The 16,763-nt window shown below is 48.8% G+C and overlaps 1 protein-coding gene across 1 annotated transcript in view; it reads left to right on the top strand.

The window, feature by feature from the left end:
- The window catches only part of ZNF277 (zinc finger protein 277), a 492,259-nt gene that overhangs the window by 373,328 nt on the left and 102,168 nt on the right, over positions 1-16,763 (top strand). The gene's annotated exons all lie outside the window — the stretch shown is intronic.

Genomic DNA, 16,763 nt, shown 5'->3' with positions numbered 1-16,763 from the left:
AATATTTTGCCGCTCCCCTTATGTGTAAGTATTAAAAAAAAAATCCCTGGTGTCTAGTGGTTTCTGCCCCCCCCCCCCCTGGAGGCAGATCGGCTAATTATATTGGGGGGGGGGGGCAGAAAACCCCTAGACACCAGAGATAAAAAAAAATATAAATATATATATTTTTTTATATGTTGGGAGCGGCCCCTTAGGCAAGGGTCGCTCCCCGGGGGGCCAAATTATCCCGGGGGTGGGGGCAGAAGCCACTAGACACCAGGGATTTTTGTTTTTTTATACTAACGCATAAGGGGAGCAGCCCCTTGGGCAAGGGCCGCTTCCGGGAGGGGGGGGCAACATATTTTTAGGCCTTTTCTTCCCTCCCATCGAGGCAGAAACCTCTAGACTCTAAGGATATGTATATATATTTTTTAATTTACTTTATGTTTTTATGTATGGGGAGTGACCCCTTAGGCAAGGGTTGCTCCCCTGGGGGGAAATTGTATTTAGGCCTATTTTTGTTAGGCCAATTTGCCCCCAAGGGGGGCAGAAACCATTAGACACCAGGGATGTTGGGGTGTGTGTTTTGTTTGAGGGGTCAGCCCCTTGGGCAAGGGTCACTCCCCATGGGGGCACATTACTGTTCGGCCTATTTTTGGAAGGCCCATCTGCCTGCAAGGGGGGCAGAAAGCCCAATAGAAACCAATGAAGATCTTTTTTTCAAACTAAGAGGGTGGGGGTATGGCCATACACCCACCCCAAATAAATGGGGACAAAGTTGTTATGCCCACCAGTGGGCAGAATTGGCAATTACCCCCAATCCACACATTGGGGGGCAGAAAGTCTACTAGATGCCATGGAATAAAAAATAAAAAAATAGTGGGGTGGTGGCTGTCAACCAGTATGGTCCTGGTTATGCCCCCACCAGAACTGAAGGGGGCAACAGTCTATCAGCTCTCCCTCCGCACACTAAAACATCTTATCCCACGGCAAGCAAGAGGACATTTGATTATTTTGGGTTTTGGTTTCACATTTGGGCCATGAGAGCTTGGTAACTCTCAAAATCGCCCCACTGGGAATGGTGAGGGCTGCACTTTTTTGACTTTGGGACGCTGCCATGTAGAAAAATCCACAAGACCTAGGACATCTGAAAACTAAACATCTGGTTGATTCCAGGGTGGTGTGCTTCACATGCACCCTGCACCATTTTCTTACCCACAATGCCCTGCAAACCTCCAACTTTGCTTGAAATCACACATATTTTGCACATTTTTGTGATGGAACCTTCCGGAATCTGCAGGAATCCACAAAATTCCTACCACCCAACATTGTCTCATCTATAACGATAAAAATTCTGCTGCACTTGTCAGCCTAAATTTCTTTTTTCAAACTGTCCTTTTGGAACCGCTGTAGTTCCACCTCAACTTCGACATGTTTTTGGCTCTTCCCTGTCACATGCACTTGGCCCACCTACACAAGTGAGGTATAATTTTTACCGTGAGACTGAGGGGAACGTTGGGTGGTAGGAAATGTGTCCAGGTTTGGTGATTCCTTACAGAAATGTGGGAAAAATTCGTTTTTTTTAAAGCTAAATTTGAGGTTTGGTGAGGATTCTGGGTAAGAAAACATTAGGAGATCCACACAAGTCACACCTCCCTGGATTCCCTCGAGTGTCTAGTTATCAGAAATGTCTGGGTTTGGTACGTTTCGCTAGATGGCTGCTGAGCCCAGGACCCGTGCCCCCCTCGCTCCCCCTCCCCCCCCCCCTCTGCAAAAACAGGTAGTTTTGTATTTGATAATTTTGATGTGTCCAGATAGTGTTTTGGGGTATTTACTTTCGCGAGCTCTAGGCCTACCCACACAAGTGAGGTACCATTTTTATCAAGAGACTTGGGGGAACGCTGGGTGGAAGGAAATTTGTGGCTCCTCTCAGATTCCAGAACTTTCTGTCACCGAAATATGAGGAAAAAGTGTTTTTGGGCCACATTTTGAGGTTTGCAAAGGATTCTGGGTAACAGAACTTGGTCAAAGCCCCACAAGTCATTCCCCTAGGTGTCTAGTTTTCAAAAATGCGCAGGTTTGGTAAGTTTCCCTAGGTGCCGGCTGAGCTAGAGGCCAAAATCTACAGCTAGGCACTTTGCAAAAAACATGTCAGATTTCAATGTAAAAATGTGATGTGCCATGTTGTGTTTTCTGTCCCGAGCATTAGGCCTACCCACGCAAGTGAGGAACTATTTTTATCAGGAGACTTGGGGGAACACAGAATAGCAAAATAAGTGTTATTGCCCCTTGTCTTTCTCTACATTTGTTCCTTCCAAATGTAAGACAGTGTGTAAAAAAGACATCTATTTGAGAAATGCCCTGTAATTCACATGCTAGTATGGGCATCCCGGAATTCAGAGATGTGCAAGTAACCACTGCTTCTCAACACCTTATCTTGTGCCCATTTTGGAAATACAAGGGTTTTCTCCTTTTTATATTTCAGCAAATGAATTGCTGTATGCCTAGTATAGAATGAAAACCCATTGCAAGGTGCAGCTCATTTATTGGCTCTGGTTACCTAGGGTTCTTGATGAACCTACAAGCCCTATACATCCCCGCAACCAGAAGAGTCCAGCAGAAGTAACGGTATATTGCTTTCAAAAATCTGACATCGCAGGAAAAAGTTACAGAGTAAAACGTGGAGAAAAATTGCAGTTTTTTTCACCTCAGTTTTAATATTTGTTTACTTCAGCTGTTATTTTGTGTAGAAAACACTTGTAGGATCTACACAAATTAACCCTTGCTGAATTCAGAATTTTGTCTTATTTTCAGAAATGTTTAGCTTTCTGGGATGCAGCATTGGTTTCACACCCATTTCTGTCACTAACTGGAAGGAGGCTGAAAGCACAAAAAATAGGAAAGATTGGGTGTTAGACCTGACAGCCTTAGGGTGGTCACCCCAAACTTTTTGCCTGCCTCCCTCCACTTTTTGGACACTGTTTTTGCTGGCTTTTAGACTCTGCACACTTTACCACTGCTAACCAGTGCTAAAGTGCATATGCTCTCTCCCTTTAAACATGGTAATCTTGGATCATACCTGATTGGACTATTTAATTTACTTATAAGTCCCTAGTAATGTGCACTATATGTGCATAGGGCCGGTAGATTAAATGCTACTAGTGGGCCTGCAGCACTGGTTGTGCCACCCACTTAAGTAGCCCCTTTTCCTAGTCTCAGGCCTGCCATTGCATGGCCTGTGTGTGCAGTTTCACTGACACCTCGACTTGACATTTAAAAGTACTTGCCAAGCCTAAACCTCCCCTTTCTCCACATATAAGTCACCTCTAATGTGTGCCCTAGGTAACCCCTAGAGCAGGGTGCTGTGTGGGGGGAAAGGCAGGACATGTACCTAGGTAGTTTACATGTCCTGGTAGTGTAAAACTCCTAAATTCGTTTTGCACTACTGTGAGGCCTGCTCCCTTCATAGGCTAACATTGGGGCTGCCCTCATACAGTATTGAAGTGGTAGCTGCTGATCTGAAAGGAGTAGGAAGGTCATATTTAGTATGGCCAGAATGGTAATACCAAATCCTGCTGACTGGTGAAGTTGGATTTAATATTACTATTCTAGAAATGCCACTTTTAGAAAGTGAGCATTTCTTTGCACTTAAATCTTTCTGTGCCTTACAATCCATGTCTGGCTGGGCTTGGTTGACAGCTCCTTGTGCATTCACTCAGACACACCCCAAACACAGGGTACTCAGCCTCACTTGCATATATCTGCATTTTGAATGGGTCTTCCTGGGCTGGGAGGGTGGAGGGCCTGCTCTCACACAAAGGACTGCCACACCCCCTACAGGGACCCTGGCAGACAGGATTGAACTGAAAGGGGACCTGGTGCACTTCTTAGCCACTCTTTGAAGTCTCACTTGCTGGAGAAGAAACCTGAACCAGAAGCTGCATCCTGCCAAGAATAACTGCCTGGCTGCTCAAAGGAGTCACCTGACTGCTTTCTACAAAGGACTGCTGCCTTGCTGTTGGCCTGCTGCCTTGCTGAACTCTTGTCTGGCTGCAAAAGTGCTCTCCAAGGGCTTGGATAGAGCTTGCCTCCTGTTCCCTGAAGTCTCAGGACCAAAAAGACTTCTCTTTTTCATTTGGACACTTCGTGCGCCGAACATTTCGACGCACAGCTTGTTCCGCTGCAAGAAAAACCCGCACACCAACGCTGATCGACGCAACGCCTTCGGGGCGACCGGAACTTCGACGCACGGCCTCGCAAGGACAACGCCGGCCGACTTCCAGAGGGGAAATCGACACCACGCCTGCTGTGAGAGCGAAACTTCGACGCACAACCCGCGGAACGACGCGCAGCTGGAAAACAAGCAGGAGAATCCACGCACAGACCCGGGACATCTGGTAATCCCCGCGACCCACAGAAAGAGACTGTCTGCACGCCAGAAAACAGCGCACGACTTCCCCGCATGAAAAATAACAACGCAAGTCCGTGTGTGCTGGGGAGAAATCGACGCACACACCATTTTTCCACGTATCTCTTCTTCTGCTTCCCTCTGCGGAGATTTTCCACTCCAAACCAGGTACTTTGTGCTTGAAAGAGACTTGTGGGGTCATTACAACATTGGCGGTAAAAGCCGCTTACTGCCGTGCCGCCACAGCTATTATGACACACATCTCGGATTCCGCCGAAATACAGACACCCACACAACTCCGCCAAACCAAAGGTCAGTGTAAAAATGGCAAAAACAAAACCTCCACGCCAACAGAAACACGCCCATGCTATTACGACCCACGAATCCACGCGGCGGTCTTTCAAACGCGGTATTCCATTGGCGTATACACCGCCGCGCTCAAAATACACACACATCTCCAAAACACCGCCACATTGGCCAATTCAAAATACACACACCTGATACACATACACACACCACTCCCACACACCCAACACAATATGAAACACACACCCACATCACCCACAAACCCCTACGACCACAAGTCACGACCGAAGGCCAGAGAGACAGAGAGCACAGCAACTGAGAACCTCACCACACAGAGGCACACAACACCATCACCCATACAACATTACACGCACAATACACCACACACCACTACACATCACCACACACATCAACACTGACACCACCCCACACATCACCCACACCACCCCATGTCACGCCAAAGACACCCCCGGTTTTCCGAGGAGGAGCTCCGGGTCATGGTGGAGGAAATCCTACGGGTAGAGCCTCAGCTATTTGGCTCACAGGTGTAGCACACATCCATAGGCAGGAAGATGGAGCTATGGCGCAGAATAGTGGACAGGGTCAACGCTGTGGGACAGCATCCAAGAAATCGGGAGGACATCAGGAAGAGGTGGAACGACCTACGGGAGAAGGTGCGTTCAGTGGTCTCCAGGCACAACATTGTGGTTCATCGGACTGGCGGCGGACTCCCACCTCCTCCCCCACAACTAACAACATGGGAGGAGCAAGTCTTGACCATCATGCATCCAGGGGGCCTCGGAGCAGTCGGTGGCGGAATGGACTCTGGTAAGTCAAATCTACACTATCATATCCCCCACCCTACCTGCATGCTATCACACACCCCCACCCTCACTCCCTCCCCTATCACTCCAACTCCTCACTAATGTACTAATAACACAAACCACCCATCCCAACACCAAGCCCTGCATGACACAACTAAGCATGGTCACCCCTCACGAAAGCATGCTCAATAATCATGCTCTTATGTCCCTGCAGGACCACGAAGGAACGTCACCACACCGGAGGGTCCAGACAACTCCACTCCACCCACAGAAGAGGCCCACAGTGACGATAGCAGCTCTGCCCTACTGGATCCTGATGACCAGCCTGGACCAGCGTGGGCCTCGGGACAGTTGGTTCCCCTTGCACAGGCACAGCCCAACACTGACCTTCCACCCTCTGGTAACACCAGCACAGCACCCACCCAGCGGGCCCATACCTCCGTCCACAGGACATGTCAATCAGCGGTGTGTCCACCACTACAGGGAACCCAGGAGAACCCACCACCCCAAGAAAATCAGGGACCTGGGAGCAGTGGTAGTGGGCACACGGTCCAGGGGACGGAGGCCCAGGAACACAGGAACACAGGGGAACTGGGAGGGCTGCTGTGCGACAGGGGGCGGACAGGCCAAGGGAACCCACTCTCCAAGGGGCCCTCTCCTCCATCATGGGAGCATACCACCACTCCCAGGAGACGATGGCGACGGTCCTGGACAAGCTTCAGGAGACCCAGCGCCTGCAGGAGGAGCAGTATTTGGGGTTCATGGAGGAGCTCAGGACCATCAGCTCTGCCCTGGGCACCATCGTAGGGGTGCTGGAGGACATACAGCAGACCATGAGGGACACTGTGGCACTCCAAGGGGCCCCTGACACTAGCCTGGACGATGAACTGCCCACCACCTCCGCCGGCGTTAGTGGACAGGGTGCCCTGCCACAGGACCACCACACCAGCACCCCACCCCCTGCAGACGGACAACCACCACGCAAATGGTCCCTGAGATCCAGGAACAGGACAGAGCAAGATGGCAAGACCCCCGCCAGGAAATGAGACCACCCTGATTGTACTCCCACTGTCCCACTTTGTTACTCTGTCCATACTTAAACTGCCCCAGCTCCACTTCCTATGCCCATATGGGCAGTGCACCTGTGTGACCAATGGACTGGACTCTGCCATGGACATTCCTCCACCGTCCCCCATCACCATATTACAACCCACCTCCATTTTAGACCACTTCAATAAACACCCTTGAACCACAAAACAATCTGGAGTCAGTCTGTGATTCTGTAAATATGTATTATCAATGACAGTGTCATAATGTGTTTCCAATTGTAAAGCCAACATACCTATGTCACACATCACAAGTCCTTGAAGGATGCAAGCAGATGACACACGTTGGTAACCACACCTGTGAAACCGTAATGGAAAGGTACAACTCAGTGACCAAATACTGGTATGAAATGACAGACAGGATAGAGGAAGACGTGTGAAAGTGAATGTAATGGTAAAAATGAAAATGTTCTCACCTGTGTGTCACTGGAAATATTGCTGTATGACTGACTCCCTTTTGTCTATGTCTTCTTCCTCAGCTTCCTCCTCATCACTGTCCACAGGGTCCACAGGCTCCACAGCTAACACAACACCGTCATCTGGACCATCCTCCTGCAGAAGAGGCACCTGGCGTCGCAAAGCAAGATTGTGAAGCATCGAGCAGGTGATGATGATGTGGCACACCTTCTTGGGTGAGTAGAATAGGGAACCACCTGTCATATGGAGGCACCTGAACCTGGCCTTCAGGAGGCCGAAGGTGCGTTCGATCACCCTCCTAGTCCACCCATGGGCCTTATTGTAGCGTTCCTCTGCCCTGGTCCTGGGATTCCTCACTGGGGTCAATAGCCAGGACAGGTTGGGGTAACCAGAGTCCCCTAATAGCCACACACAGTGCCTCTGGAGTTGACCCATCATATAAGGGATGCTGCTATTCCGCAGGATGTAGGCGTCATGCACTGAGCCAGGGAACATAGCATTTACCTGCGAGATGTACTGGTCTGCCAAACATACCATCTGTACATTCATAGAATGATAACTCTTCCGGTTCCTGTACACCTGTTCACTCCTGTGGAGGGGGGGGGACCAGAGCTACATGGGTCCCATCAATAGCACCTATGATGTTGGGGATATGTCCAAGGGCATAGAAGTCACCTGTAAGAGGATGGTTGTTATAAAGACTAGACTGCGCGGGTTTCCTTATATTAAAAGGTATGATTTATTTGGTTGAATAGAAATCAGTCTGATGTGAAAGGTTTTTATGGCTGATAGATCGTTGCGTCTTCTCCCTCTTGAGGACAGCTCGCGTCTTCTTCCTCTTTCTCTTCTCTCTTTCTCTCTCTCTCTCTCTCTCTCAGGACCTCGCGGGAAGCGTGTGGGAAAAAAGAATATAGTACGGGTAAGTGTGGGATAGAGGTTTTACTGGTTTTCCTTGCCTCTCTCTCTCTTTCCCTAAGTATCTTTCTCTGGTCTTTTCTTTTCATTCTCTCCCTTATTCTTCACTGGTTCTCTTGTTCTGTTCCTGTCCTTGTTGTCCTGTCTTCCTTTCTTATCGTTTTCTTCTTTTTCCCTTTCTCTGTTTTCTGTCTTCATATAACTCAGTGTTCGATGGCATGTGTAGCTGCTGATACACATGCTGTGCACATCCCGCCATCTGGTGTTCGGCTCTGAGTGTTACAAGTTGTTTTTCTTCGAAGAAGTCTTTTCGAGTCACGAGACCGAGGAACTCCTCCCATTTCGACTCCATTGCGCATGGGCGTCGACTCCATCTTAGATTGTTTTTTTTCCGCCATCAGGTTCGGACGTGTTCCTTTTCGCTCCGTGTTTCGGGTCGGAAAGTTAGTTAGAATCTCGGAAAAATCGTCGGTATTGTTTGCGTTCGGTATCGGGTTAGTTACAACAGATCGACACCGAATTGAGAAGAGCTCCGGTGGCCCGTCGGGGTTTTCGATTCCCGTCGGGGCCTGGTCGGCCCGGCCTCGTGTCTCTTCAAGGCTGATGGAACGGACCCCATTCCGCTTCTGTCCAAAATGCCATAACAAGTATCCATATACAGATCAACACCTGGTCTGTAACTTGTGTTTGTCACCAGAACACAAGGAGGATACTTGTGAGGCCTGTCGAGCGTTTCGGTCGAGGAAGACACTCAGGGACCGAAGAGCAAGAAGACTGCAAATGGCGTCGGCGCCGACAGGACAAGGGTGTTTCGAGGAGGAGGAAGAAACATTCTCCATCCAGGATTCGGACTCGGAGGAGGTCGATCCCGAAGAAACACCGAAAACCGTGAGTAAGACGTCGAAACAAAAAACTCACGAAAAGACTGCCAAAGCCCAGGGGACGCCACCGCCAACAGGCCATGGCTTAACCCGAAAAGTAGGTGACCGTCCATCGGCACCGAAAAAGGGCGAGCTGGTGTCGAAGTCATCCGACTCCGGTCGAGATACAGGCATGCAGCAATCTCGGACCCGAGAGAGTGGCTCCGAAAAGATTTGGCACCGAGACAGCGGCACCGAAATTGGTCGGCACCGAGAGGGCGCTACGCCGAAAAGCAAAAAGATTTTGTCGGAGCCGAAAAAAGCAGCAGAAAAGGTTTCGGTGCCGAAACATCCGGCCTCCGAACCGAAAATTAGTTCCTATTCAGAGGAACAAGGACTGTCCTCTCAAATGAAGACACACAGATTTGAAGAAGAATTACAGACAATAGAGCCAGATCACACGCAAAGGCGGCTCTTTATTCAGAAAGATACAGGGAAGATCAGCACTCTTCCCCCAATCAGAATGAAACGAAAACTTGCCTTCCAAGACCAGGACAAGGACAAACAGCCACAAGCAAAAGTGGCTAAACAAATAACACCACCACCATCCCCACATCACTCTCCACAACTATCACCGGTAGCCACTCCACCAATGATGCAATCCCCAACACATACGGGGATGAGTCAAGATGACCCTGACGCATGGGACCTTTACGACGCACCAGTGTCCGACAATAGTCCTCAATGCTATCCAGCAAGACCCTCGCCGCCTGAGGATAGTACAGGCTTCATTCAAGTGGTATCAAGGGCAGCAGCATTTCACAATGTCAACCTTCACTCAGAACCCATTGAAGATGACTTCCTTTTTACACTGTCGTCTACGCACAGTCAATATCAAAGTCTGCCAATGTTGCCCGGAATGCTAAAACACTCCAAACAAGTGTTTGAAGAGCCTGTCAAAGGGAGAGCCATTACTCCAAGAGTAGATAAAAAATATAAACCGCCACCAACAGACCCAGTGTACATCACACAACAGCTATCACCGGACTCTGTTGTAGTTGGAGCAGCGCGCAAAAGAGCCAACTCTCATACTTCAGGAGACGCGCCACCTCCAGATAAAGAGAGTAGAAAATTCGACGCGGCTGGCAAAAGGGTGGCGGCACAGGCAGCAAACCAGTGGCGTATTGCTAATTCGCAAGCTTTGCTAGCCAGATATGATAGGGCCCATTGGGACGAGATGCAACACCTTATTGAACACTTGCCAAAGGAGTTTCAAAAAAGAGCGCAGCAAGTGGTCGAAGAGGGACAAGATATCTCCAATAATCAAATTCGATCAGCAATGGATGCTGCAGACACCGCTGCTAGAACTGTCAACACAGCAGTAACGATAAGGAGGCATGCATGGCTGCGTACATCAGGATTTAAACCAGAGATACAGCAAGCTGTGCTGAATATGCCATTCATCAGCAGTTGTTTGGGCCGGAGGTGGACACTGCAATTGAAAAACTTAAAAAAGACACTGACACGGCCAAAGCCATGGGCGCGCTCTACTCCCCGCAGAGCAGAGGCACATTTCGAAAAACACAATTTCGAGGGGGTTTTCGAGGGCAAACCACAGAAGCCACAACCTCACAAACAAAGCCCACTTACCAGAGCCAGTATCAGCGGGGAGGTTTTCGGGGACAATATAGAGGAGGACAGTTTCCAAGAAACAGAGGAAAGTTCCAAAGTCCCAAAACTCCTCAAAACAAACAGTGACTTCAAGGTCACAAATCCCCAACACATAACACCTGTGGGGGGGGAGACTAACCAAGTTTTACACACATTGGGAGGAAATAACAACAGACACTTGGGTCTTAGCAATTATCCAGCATGGTTATTGCATAGAATTTCTCAAAATCCCTCCAAACGTCCCACCGAAAACACACAATATGTCAAAACAACATATAGATCTTCTAGGACTAGAAGTTCAGGCATTGCTACAGAAAGAAGCAATAGAATTAGTACCAAAAGATCAATTAAACACAGGAGTTTACTCGCTGTACTTCTTGATACCCAAAAAGGACAAGAGCCTGAGACTGATACTAGATCTCAGAACATTAAATACCTACATCAAATCAGACCATTTTCACATGGTTACTCTACAAGACGTAATCCCACTGCTCAAGCAACAAGACTACATGACAATACTAGACCTAAAGGATGCATATTTCCATATACCAATACATCCTTCACACAGAAAGTACCTAAGGTTTGTATTCCAAGGGATACATTACCAATTCAAAGTGTTGCCATTTGGAATAACAACTGCGCCAAGAGTTTTTACAAAATGCCTGGCAGTAGTAGCTGCACATATCAGAAGGCAGCAAATACATGTGTTCCCATACCTGGACGATTGGTTAATCAAAACCAATACGCTAAAACGGTGTTCACAACACTCAAAATATGTCATAGAAACCCTACACAAACTAGGTTTCTCAATCAACTACGCAAAGTCACACCTGCAGCCGTGCCAAACACAGCAATACTTAGGAGAAACAATCAACACAGAAAAAGGGATTGCTACTCCAAGTCCACAAAGAGTACAAACATTTCACAATGTAATACAAACCTTGTATCCAAAACAAAAAGTACAAGTCAAAATAATACTGAAACTACTAGGCATGATGTCCCCATGCATAGCCATTGTCCCAAATGCAAGGTTACACATGCGGCTCTTACAACAGTGCCTAGCATCACAATGGTCACAAGCACAGGGTCAGCTTCTAGATCTGGTGTTGATAGACCGCCAAACATACATCTCGCTTCAATGGTGGAACAGTATAAATTTAAACCAAGGGCGGCCTTTCCAAGACCCAGTGCCACAATACGTGATAACAACAGATGCTTCCATGACAGGGTGGGGAGCACACCTCAATCAACACAGCATCCAAGGACAATGGAACGTACAGCAAAAACAGTTACACATAAATCACCTAGAACTGTTAGCGGTATTTCTAGCGCTGAAAGCATTTCAACCCATGATAACCCACAAATACATTCTTGTCAAAACAGACAACATGACAACAATGTACTACCTAAACAAACAAGGAGGGACACACTCAACTCAGTTGTGTCTCCTAACACAGAAAATATGGCATTGGGCTATTCACAACCACATTCGCCTAATAGCACAATTTATTCCAGGAATTCAGAATCAGTTAGCAGACAATCTCTCACGGGATCACCAACAGATCCACGAATGGGAGATTCACCCACAAATACTGAACACTTACTTCCAAATTTGGGGAACACCACAAATAGATCTATTTGCAACGAAAGAAAACTCAAAATGCCAAAACTTCGCATCCAGGTACCCACAACATCAGTCTCAGGGCAATGTGCTATGGATGAACTGGTCAGGGATATTTGCTTACGCTTTTCCCCCTCTCCCACTCCTTCCATATCTAGTAAACAAGTTGAGTCAAAACAAACTCAAACTCATACTAATAGCACCAACATGGGCAAGGCAACCTTGGTACACAACACTACTAGACCTGTCAGTAGTACCTCATGTCAAACTACCAAACACACCAGATCTGTTAACACAACACAAACAACAGATCAGGCATCCAAATCCAGCATCGCTGAATCTAGCAATTTGGTTCCTGAAATCCTAGAATTCGGACACTTCGACCTCACACAAGAATGTATGGAGGTCCTAAAACAAGCTATAAAGCCTACCACTAGACACTGCTATGCAAATAAGTGGAAAAGATTTGTCTATTACTGCCATAATAATCAAATTCAACCCTTACACGCATCTACAAAAGATATAGTAGGATACTTACTACATTTGCAAAAAGCAAAACTAGCTTTCTCTTCCATAAAAATACATCTTGCTGCAATTTCAGCTTACCTGCAAATTACGCACTCAACTTCATTATTTAGGATACCAGTCATAAAAGCGTTTATGGAAGGCCTAAAGAGAATTAGACCACCAAGAACGCCACCAGTTCCTTCATGGAACCGCAACATTGTCTTAACACGACTCATGGGCCCACCTTTTGAGCCCATGCACTCTTGTGAAATGCAATACTTAACGTGGAAAGTTGCATTTTTAATTGCCATCACATCTCTAAGAAGAGTGAGTGAAATTCAAGCGTTTACCATTCAAGAACCATTTATTCAAATACACAAAAATAAAGTTGTTCTACGAACAAATCCCACATTTTTACCAAAAGTAATCTCACCGTTCCACTTGAATCAAACGGTAGAATTACCAGTGTTCTTCCCACAGCCAGATTCTGTAGCTGAAAGAGCACTACATACATTAGACATCAAAAGAGCACTAATGTACTACATTGACAGAACAAAACTAATTCGAAAGACAAAACAACTATTTATCGCCTTTCAAAAACCTCATACAGGAAATCCAATTTCAAAACAAGGCATTGCTAGATGGATAGTTAGGTGCATTCAAACCTGCTATCTTAAAGCTAAAAGAGAACTGCCTATTACACCAAAGGCACACTCAACCAGAAAGAAAGGTGCTACCATGGCCTTTCTAGGAAATATTCCAATGAACGAAATATGTAAGGCAGCGACATGGTCTACGCCTCATACATTTACCAAGCACTACTGTGTAGATGTGCTAACTGCACAACAAGCAACAGTAGGTCAAGCTGTACTAATAACATTATTCCAAACTACTTCAACTCCTACAGGCTGAACCACCGCTTTTGGGGAGATAACTGCTTACTAGTCTATGCACAGCATGTGTATCTGCAGCTACACATGCCATCGAATGGAAAATGTCACTTACCCAGTGTACATCTGTTCGTGGCATTAGTCGCTGCAGATTCACATGCGCCCACCCGCCTCCCCGGGAGCCTGTAGCCGTTTAGAAGTAGATCTTAAACATTTGTACATTTGTAAATAGATTACTTGAAACTTTATTATGTACATACGCATTCACTCCATTGCATGGGCACTATTACTAGCATACACAACTCCTACCTCACCCTCTGCGGGGAAAACAATCTAAGATGGAGTCGACGCCCATGCGCAATGGAGTCGAAATGGGAGGAGTCCCTCGGTCTCGTGACTCGAAAAGACTTCTTCGAAGAAAAACAACTTGTAACACTCCGAGCCCAACACCAGATGGCGGGATGTGCACAGCATGTGAATCTGCAGCGACTAATGCCACGAACAGATGTACACTGGGTAAGTGAAATTTTCCATATCTCTCCTTGCTGTCTTTTCTCTTCCTTGCTCTCCCGTCTGTCTTCTTTCTATCGTTTTCTTATTTTCTCTGTTCTCTGCCTTCACATAAATCAGTATATCTCTCCTTGCTGTCTTTTCTCTTCCTCGCTCTCCCGTCTGTCTTCCTTTCTTCTCAGTGTGCCCGTTTCGTGCCCACCCCTTTCTTCCCAGTGTTGTTCCCTTTTGTGACCCCTTTCCTCCCTCCTTTCCGCACCTCCCGCCTCCCGCCCGGTTTCCCTTGTCCCTCACCCTGTACCTGGAGAGGCCACGCTTCTCCTGAAGCGTGGCGGCTTTTCCGTTCGGCTTCCCGGGGTCAGCGGTCGTCTTCCAGGGTTTCTGCCGGTCCCGATCCCGGCAGCGTTTTGTTCCTCCACGAGGCAGCGTCTTCTTTGGTTTTCTCGGCGTCTTCTCTCTCTACAATCTCCGGTGTCTCCCAGCTCCTATTCCCGGTGTCGCGCTCCTGAAGGGAAGGAAGCAGTCTTTTAAATCCCGTCAACTCCCGCGTTTGTGATCGGCAGCCAATGTCAGCGCTGTGATCCTGGGCTAGCTCCAGTGCAACAAAGGCAGAGTCAGCACAAGTCGGGGAAATGTGTGGGTCGGAGTGAAAAGACCCATCACATCACCTTTAACTGTAGCCAAATCCTCCACCTCAGGGAAAACGATGTATCTCCTTACATGTTTCAGCAGGGCAGCCAACACTCTGGACAACACGTTGGAAAACATAGGCTGGGACATCCCTGATGCCATGGCCACTGTTGTCTGAAAAGACCCACTAGCAAGGAAATGAGCACTGACAGCACCTGCATGTCAGGGGGATTCCAGTGGGATGGCGGATTGGCGACATCAGGTCTGGCTCCAACTGGGTACATAGTTCCTGAATAGTGGCACGGTCAAACCTGTAGGTGACGATTAAATGTCGCTCCTCCATTCTCAACAGGTCTACCAGCGGTCGGTATACTGGAGGATTCCGCCATCTTCTCAATTGTCCCAGCTGACGGTGCCTAGGAAGGACAACAGCGACCACAGAGTCAACAAATTTCCAGGTATGTACCCACAGATACACAGAACACGACACCAAACACAAAACCCTTCCTGTATGTGTGTTGAGTGTAGGCCTAGCTATGTGTGACGTAGTAGTAAATGAAGCCATGTGGGCCCCTGAAATGGTGGCTGCCTGACCCCTAAACTGGGACAATGGAAATGTGAGGTCACTGTGCTGGCGTTGTACCCCGCCGCGGTAGGCGGTCGTAGACCGCGGCGCAATGCTGCATTGGTTAACATTGGACACTATGGGTCCCAGGAGCCAATGATGAAGTGCGCCGGCGGTGATGATACGCACCGCCGCGGACGTCACCGCCATTTTCTATCTGTTCAATCACTCGATACCTGATCTTCGACAGGAGAGGACCTACACTGCAAGTGCTGCTGTGACCTCGGTCTGGACGAGACAATGGCTGCTGCGTCTGGGGAAAGGGCCCCTGCCTTCACTGCTCAGGAGTTGGAGAAGCTAGTAGACGGGGTCCTCCCCCAGTACACGCTACTCTACGGTCCTCCAGACCAACAGGTAAGAACACAGGGAGCGCGTTGTATGGGCTATGCCTGGGTGGAGAGGGCGGGTTGTAAGAGGGAAGGGGGCAGAGTTCAGGGAACATGAATGCATGTGAATGCATGTGCCACATGGCAAGGGTAGGGATGGGGGCCACTCACATCGACGGTGCAGTTGGTAATGACTTCTCTTCTTCCCTTGTGCATGTCATGTAGGTCAGCGCCCACCAGAAGAAGGACATTTGGCGTGCCATCGCCAAAGAAGTCCGGACCCTGGGGGTCCACCAGAGACGGGGCACCCACTGCCGGAAAAGATGGGAGGACATTCGCCGCTGGAGCAAGAAAACGGCAGAGGCTCAGCTGGGGATGGCCTCCCAACGTGGGAGGGGTGCCCGTCGCACCATGGCCCCCCTGATGTTCCGGATCCTGGCGGTGACCTACCCGGAGTTGGATGGGCGCTTGAGGGCATCACAGCAGACACAAGGGGGTGAGTACAACCTCATTCTGGGGACTTGGCGCGCAGTTGAGGGGTCTGGGTGGGGGAGGAGGGCTGTGGTTGTACCTAGGCCAGGCAGAAATACGTAGGCTAGGCCCCTCCGTAATGCAGGACATGTGGCACTCCACCCCACCTCAGTAGTGGGCCAAGTACAGGTATAGATTCCCCTGTGGCATCCATGTGAGCGGATGTCCACCATAGGCATGTAGGCCACATCCCAGCAATTGCATCTGTAGAGGCCAAGAGCACGGCGTAGTGCAGGGGGCTGCTGTGTCAGTATTGTCCGCCAACGGTAGCGGTAAGCCATGCACTCAACCTGTCTTTCTTCTGTCGTCCCCTCCCCCTGTTTCTGCTCTCCCTGTTCTTTTGTGCATCAGCATCATCAGGCAGAGGTACAGTGGCACTGGGGCACGAGGGAGCTGCATCCCACATGGCCATGGAGGGCCACACCACGGACACAGAATGCATCAGTGGGATGGAGGGCGAGGGGAGCTACACGTCGGTCACCGGATCACCAACCAGCGACACGGACTCGTCCGCCGATGGGAGCTCCCTTGTGGTGGCGGCACCATCTGTGCCCCCCACTTCTACAGGTACAGCCGCCAGCACCGCCCTCCCAGCAGCCCCTCAGCGTTCGCCCCGTGCCCGCTCACCCAGGAGGGT

Source organism: Pleurodeles waltl, chromosome 4_1 (assembly GCF_031143425.1).
Source record: "Pleurodeles waltl isolate 20211129_DDA chromosome 4_1, aPleWal1.hap1.20221129, whole genome shotgun sequence".
Classification (NCBI taxonomy): Eukaryota; Metazoa; Chordata; class Amphibia; order Caudata; family Salamandridae; genus Pleurodeles; species Pleurodeles waltl.
The sequence above is the reverse complement of the archived record's forward strand: the minus strand, read 5'-3'. Positions and strand labels throughout refer to the sequence as shown.